Below are 7,081 nucleotides of genomic sequence, written 5' to 3' on the forward strand. Positions count from 1 at the left end.
AGCTGGGAGAGGGATAGCATTAGGAGAAATACCTAATGTAGGTGATGGGTTGATGGGTGCAGGAAACCACTATGGCCCGTGTATACCTATGTAACCAATCTGCATGTTCTACACACGTATCTCAGAACTTAAAGTATTATTGAAAAAAATAATTGAGGATATAACTAGAAATATTTATGAAAATTTTTAAAGGAGTAAAAATTGCTACCTAAATTTTAGGCACTTCTTTGTTATTACTCTTCAATTATAACTACCACTAATAGTTTTCAACTATTTCTCTTTGGAACACTATTTATACTTAGTAACATACAGCATCTACTGTAACAATGAACCACTGTGTCCATTTTCTTTAAAAAATGTCAGTTTCCATCTTTTAGGAAAAAGAGATATTTATCTTGGCACATGGTTGGTTGAATTTATTCATATGTCTTTTTATCTTACCTTCTTTTTTGAATATTTAGATGAATAATTTTAATTTTTCCTACTGTTCAAAAGCAACCTAAACACATGTCAGCATTTTAATGAGCTTTGCTTTAATGACTAATTCAATGTGAAACTAGTCAACAATTAATTGGGTTATGAGAATAGAAAGTAATTATTCAGGTGCCAGAATTAGGTGTACAATAATAGTCAAGCACAGCAAAATCTTGCTTAACCAAACTAATGGGAACTTTCAACTAAGATTTCTTTTTGTTTGTCTGTTTTGGAGAATCAGAAGGATGTGGAGGGAAAGAGGGCATATTATGAAGTGAGACAGGTTAAACAGGATCAACATTTATCTTTTGTCCTGAGAAATTCTAAGCTTTCCTTAACTAGTGGCTTTTAAAAAAAATCTTTTGTTAAGTAAACCATGAGCAAACTCATATGCGCCATATTCTTGAATAGACACTCCTAACTTGCCTGTTACAAATCTAATAGAAGAAAAACACATTCTTTACCTTTCTCCTCTAAACAGGGAGCTGAAACTCATTGCAAGGCTTAGCAGAGACACCTAACAATTATCTGAAAATAAATGAAGCAGAAAGTGATTACACTTGACAGCTAAAAAAAAGAGAACACAATTGAGCTTCTTTGTAAAATTATCAAAATTTTTATAGTCATGGAACCAACCCAAATGCCCATTAAAGAAACTGTGATATGTATATATATATATATGGTGGAATACTACTCAGCCATGAAAGGAATGAATTAATGGCATTCACAGAAACCTGGATGAGATGGAGACTATTATTCTAAATGAGGAAAACCAAACATCACATGTTCTCACTCATAAATGGGAGCTAAGCTATGAGGATGCAAAGATGTAAGAATGACACAATGGACTTTGGGGAGACAGGAGGAAAGGGTTGGAAGGAGTAAAGGAAAGACTACAAATAGGGGCAGTGTATACTGCTCGGGTGATGAGGGCACCAAAATCTCACAAATCATCGCTAAAGAACTTACTCATGTAACCAAGCACCACTTGTTCCCCAAAAGAAAAACCTTTTTTGAGTCAATAACAGGTTTCTGTAATATTCCTCAATCAGGTTATTTAATTATAATTCCACTACTTCTTTAAGGAATTTGGAAAGTTTTCAATTCACACACAAACACATACATAAATAAAAACACGGGCACACATGCATATGAATAAGTATACATATTACACACACTATGGAACAACTACAAGTAAATTTAGGTCAAAATATCAGAAACCAAGCAGAAGAAGGTTTGGGGTGATGGTGGAGGTGATGAAAAGGCTGGTCCTGATGATGACGATAGCTGTTATTTATTGGCTGCTTACTATGGCTGGTCACAACAGTAGAGACTTACTGAGTGATTCACTACATTTGAACATTACATTCATTTAGCTCTAAGATTCTTGTGTCCAATTCGAAAGGAAGAAGTGGAACAGTGAAAACTGAATATCGTTTAGGAATTTAACAGAATTGGCGTTTGTGGTAGGAAATAATCTGCTTCAAGTAAACATTTCCTCATGTAAATATTATATTACACAAAGATAAGTGATAGTTGGCTATATTATTTGTTGGAAAATATAAAGAGATATATCTGTCTATACATATTTAGAAAAGAAACATAAAATTAGACAAGCAATTTAAAAACTTTTTAATAGCTTTATTGAAATACAATTCAGTCTACAAAATTTCATTTGCAGTGTACATCTCAGTGGTTTCTAGTACACATACAATTATCATAATGGTCAACTTTAGAACATTTTCACCACCTTAAAATGAAATCTCTTACTTTTTGACTATCACTCCACAATTCCCCCATCTCTTCCACTGCCCCTGGCCCTAAGCAACCATTAATATACTCTGTCTCTATAGATTTCTTCCTTCTGGACTTATAAATAAATGAAGTCATATAATCAGTGGCCCTTTGTCACTGATTTCTTTTAGTTACCATAACGTTTTTGAGGTTTATTCATGTTATAGCACATATCAGTACTTCATTTCTTGTTAAATAATATTCCTTGTATGGACACCACTATTGTTTATCCATTTGTTGACTGATGAACGTTTGGGTTGTTTCCACCTTTTGGCTATTCTGAAAGATGCTACTATTAACATTTCTGTACAAGCTTTTGTATGGACATATGTTTTCACTTCTCTTTGGTGCATACCTAGAATTGAAATTGCTGTGCTATATAGTAACTCAAAGTTTAATCGTTTGAGGAACTACCAGATTCTTCTCCACAGTGGCTATACCATTTTACATTCCCACCATGACAATATGAAAGTTCTGAGTTTTCCACAGCCTCAACAACATTTCTTGTTAGTTTTTATTCTTGCCATCATAGTGGATGCTGATGACTGATGGTGTCAAGCGTCTTTTCATATGCTTATTCACCATTTGTCTATCTTTTCTGGAGAAATGTCTATCCAGATCCCTTGCCCATTTTAAAATTTGGTTGTCTTTTTATTATAGGAGTTTTTTAGTAGGATTTCTTTATATATCCTGGATAGAAGTCCCTTATCAGAATGTGATTCGCAAGTATTTTGTCCTATTCTATGGGTTGTCTTTATCAGGATGAGAAAGTTTCTTTCTATTCCTAGTTTTCTGAGTGTCTTTTTTAATTACTAAAAGGTGTTGGATTTTGTCAAATGCTTTTTCTGTGCCTATTGAAATGACCACGTGAGTTTTTTGCTCTATTGATATGACTTATTGCATTAATTAATTTTCTGGTGTTAAACCAATTTTAAATTCCTGGAACAAATCCCGCTTAGTCATAGAGTATAACTTTTTTTATATGTTGCCGGTTTTTTTTGCTAGTATGCCATTGAAGATTTTTGCATCCATATTCATAAAAGATGTTATTGTGTAGTTTTAATTTTCTTGTAATACATTTCTCTGGTTTGGGTATTAGAGTAATAGTGGCCACATAAAATGATTTGGAAAGTGTTCAAAAGTGTTCCTACTCATTCAATTTTTTTCAAGAATTTGTGAAAAATTGGTATTAATTCTTTTTTGAATGTTTGGTAGAATTCAGGAGTGAAGACGTCTGGGCCTGGGCTCTTTATGTAGATAGTTATAAAATTCCTGATCCGATCTCTTTACTTATTATAAGTCTATTCAGAATAATCATTTTATATTGAGTTAGTTTTAGTAGTTTGTGTTTTTCTAGCAGTAGGCCCATTTCATTTAAGTTGTCTAATTTGTTGGCATGCAATTGTTCAGAGTATTTCTTTATAATCCTTTTTTTTTTTTTTTGGGACGGAGTTTCGCTCTTGTTACCCAGGCTGGAGTGCAATGGCGCGATCTCAGCTCACCGCAACCTCCGCCTCCTGGGTTCAGGCAATTCTCCTGCCTCAGCCTTCTGAGTAGCTGGGATTACAGGCACGCGCCACCATGCCCAGCTAATTTTTTGCATTTTTAGTAGAGACGGGGTTTCACTGTGCTGACCAGGATGGTCTCGATCTCTTGACCTCGTGATCCACCTGCCTCGGCCTCCCAAAGTGCTGGGATTACAGGCTTGAGCCACCGCGCCCGGCCTTATAATCCTTATTTTTATAAGGCCAGTGGTAATGTGCTCTCTTTCATTTTCAATTCTAATAGTTTGAGTCTTTTCTCTCTTTTATTTTTTAGTCAAACTAGCAAAAGTTTGTCAATTTTGTAGATCTTTTCTAAGAACAAGCTTTTGGTTTCTACTGATTTTATCTATTTTTTTTTTCTGTTCTACATAATTAATTTCTACTTTAATTCTTATTATTTTCTTCATTCTGCTTGTTTTAGGTTTAGTCTGCTCTTACTTTTTCAGTGTCTTGAGGTGCAAAATTAGGCTATTGATGCATTGCTTTAGCTGCATCCTATAAGCTTTCATATGTTATGTCTTCATTTTCACACATCTCAAAGTATCTTGTTTCTCTTTTAATTTCTTTCTTGTCCTATTGATTATTTAAGAGTGTGTTGTTCAATTTCTACATATGTCTGAGTTTCCCCAAATTTTCTATTATTGGCATCTAATTGTATTTTACTGTGGCAAAAGAACATGCTTTGCATTATTTACATTCTTTCAAATTTACTGAAACTTTGCTTCATGGTTTTACTGTGATTGCTTCTGGAGAATGTTCCACGTGCACTTGAGAAAAATTCATATTGTGTTGTTTTGTAGAATATTCCGTACATGTCTGCTAGGTATAGTTAGAGTTTCCTTTTATTTCTTTGTTAACCTTATGTCTAGCTTTATCCATATTGAAAGTGGGGTGTTGATGTCTCCAACTCTTATTGTTGAACTTTCCCCTTTTCCCCTCATTTCTGTCAGTTTGTTCATGTATTTCTGCACTCTGTTATTAGGAACATACATATTTATCATTGTTATATTTTCTTCATGAATTGATCCTTTCATCATTATCAAATCTCTCTCTTTATCTTTAGTGATTTCTGTATTCTAAAATATATTCGGTCTGACATTAATAGAGCCACTCAAGCTTTCTTGAGATTGCTGCTTGCATAATATGTCTTTTCCCTTTCTTTCACTTTTAATCTTTTTGTGTCTTTGAATCTAAAGTGTGTCTTACGTAGATGACATATAGTAATCTACTAGATATGGCTGGTGTGTCTTAGGTAGATGACACATAATACATGACATATAGTAGGCTATCATCTATTATATGTCATCTATGTAAGACACATTCATCTGCTATATGTCATAGCATCTACATAAGACATGCTTTGGATTATGCTTTTCATCTAGTCTTAAAATAACTACCTTTTTTTCATTTTTTTTTACTGCATTTTAGGTTTGGGGGTACATGTGAAGAACATGCAAGATTGTTGCATAGGTACACACATGGCAGCATGATTTGCTGCCTTCCTCCCCATCACCTATATCTGGCATTTCTCCCCATGCTATCTCTTCCCAACTCCCTGCCCCCCGCTGTCCCTACCCTATTTCCCCCCAACGGACCCCAGTGTGTGATGCTCTCCTCCCTGTGTCCATGTGTTCTCATTGTTCAACACCCACCTATGAGTGAGAACTAGCTGTTGATTGGGTTATTTATCCATTCACTTTTTAAAATATATATTTAGATATGTCTTCCATTTTACACTTTGTTTTTCATGTCTTTTGTCTTTTTTGTTCCTCGATTCCTCCCTTACTGCTTTCTTTTGCATGTAGTGAATGTTTTCTAATGTAGCATTTTAATTCCATTATTTTTTTTCACCATATATTTTGAGGCTGTTTTTTTAGTGGTTGCTCTAAGGTTTACTATAGGAATCTGAACTTATTGGAATCAGCTTCAGATTTATATTAGCTTAGTTCTAGTAACATAATGTTACTTCTGTTAGTTCTCTATTCCGTTTTCCTCCTTGTCTGTGCTATTGTCATACAGCTCTAATAATGTTAAAAACCCGACAATATATTATTATAGTTATTAATTTACCGTCTATCACTATTTCCTTAGGCAATATGGCTTTGCTCCCATCCACCTTCTTTGTTCTCTTGTTGGCAAATATATTACATGCATTACATTTCTATATGCTTGTTATACTCGTCACAATACATTAGATTATTATTATTTTATTTTATTTTTTATTTTTGAGACAGAGTCCTGCTCTGTCACCCAAGTTGGAGTGCAGTGGCAAAATCTTGGCTTATTGTAACCTCTGCTTCCCAGGTTCAAGCAATTCTCCTATCTCAGCCTCCTGAGTACATGAAACTACAGACGTGCATCACAACACCCAGTTAATTTTTTCTATTTTTAGTGGAGCCAGAGTTTCACCATGTTGTCCAGGACAGTCTTGAACTCCTGACCTCAGGTGATCTGCCCACTTCGGCCTCCCAAAGTGCTAGGATTACAGGTGTGAGCCACTGCACCCAGCTGATACATATTATTTTATACAATTCCTTATTAAATCTATTAGCAGAAGAAAGAAGAAAAATATTCATTTATCGTTTCTTTTATAATTTCTTAATTTCCTTCACCAGTACATTGTCTGCCAGATAAAATCTACTGTTGAGCCCAACTAGTTATTTTTATTGCAATTATTGAACTTTTCAACCTCAGAAGTTTCGTTTGGTTATTTCTAGTAACTTGCATGTCTTTAGTGGTATTCTTTATTTGATATATTGTCATCCTGTCTTCCTTTACTTTTTAAATTATGCTTCCCTTTAGTTCTGTGAATATATTTGTGATAACTACTTTAAAATCATTTTCTGTTAGTCTGACATTGAAATCACCTTTGCAAAAATCATAACGGAGAAAATTATGACAGTGAATGATATCAGACCTAGCTGACCCCATCTTGCTTCTAACCTCTAAACTGTCCTTGTCCACTCCTGGGTGTAGGCCAAACTAGCTTTGGAAAGAAATTTAGTGTATAGTTTATATAGCAGCCCTTCCCAAAAGGCTAAACTGTTCTTGCAAAACAAATGAAAGCCCAGTAGCCACCAAGTCAAGATGAGAGGAGCTGGAATTCTAAAGATTCCAGCCATAATTCTGGAGGTCATAAGATTTGCAACTTCCTCAGTTACTCTTCAAGGTAACTTCACTACTGTGAACCTAAGATCGGCCTTTGGAGACGTCTTTTCAGGTTTTTGCATTTTTTTTTTTTTTTTTTGAGATGGAGTTTCGCTCTTGTT

Source organism: Cebus imitator, unplaced genomic scaffold (genome assembly GCF_001604975.1).
Source record: "Cebus imitator isolate Cc_AM_T3 unplaced genomic scaffold, Cebus_imitator-1.0 Scaffold43, whole genome shotgun sequence".
NCBI lineage: Eukaryota > Metazoa > Chordata > Mammalia > Primates > Cebidae > Cebus > Cebus imitator.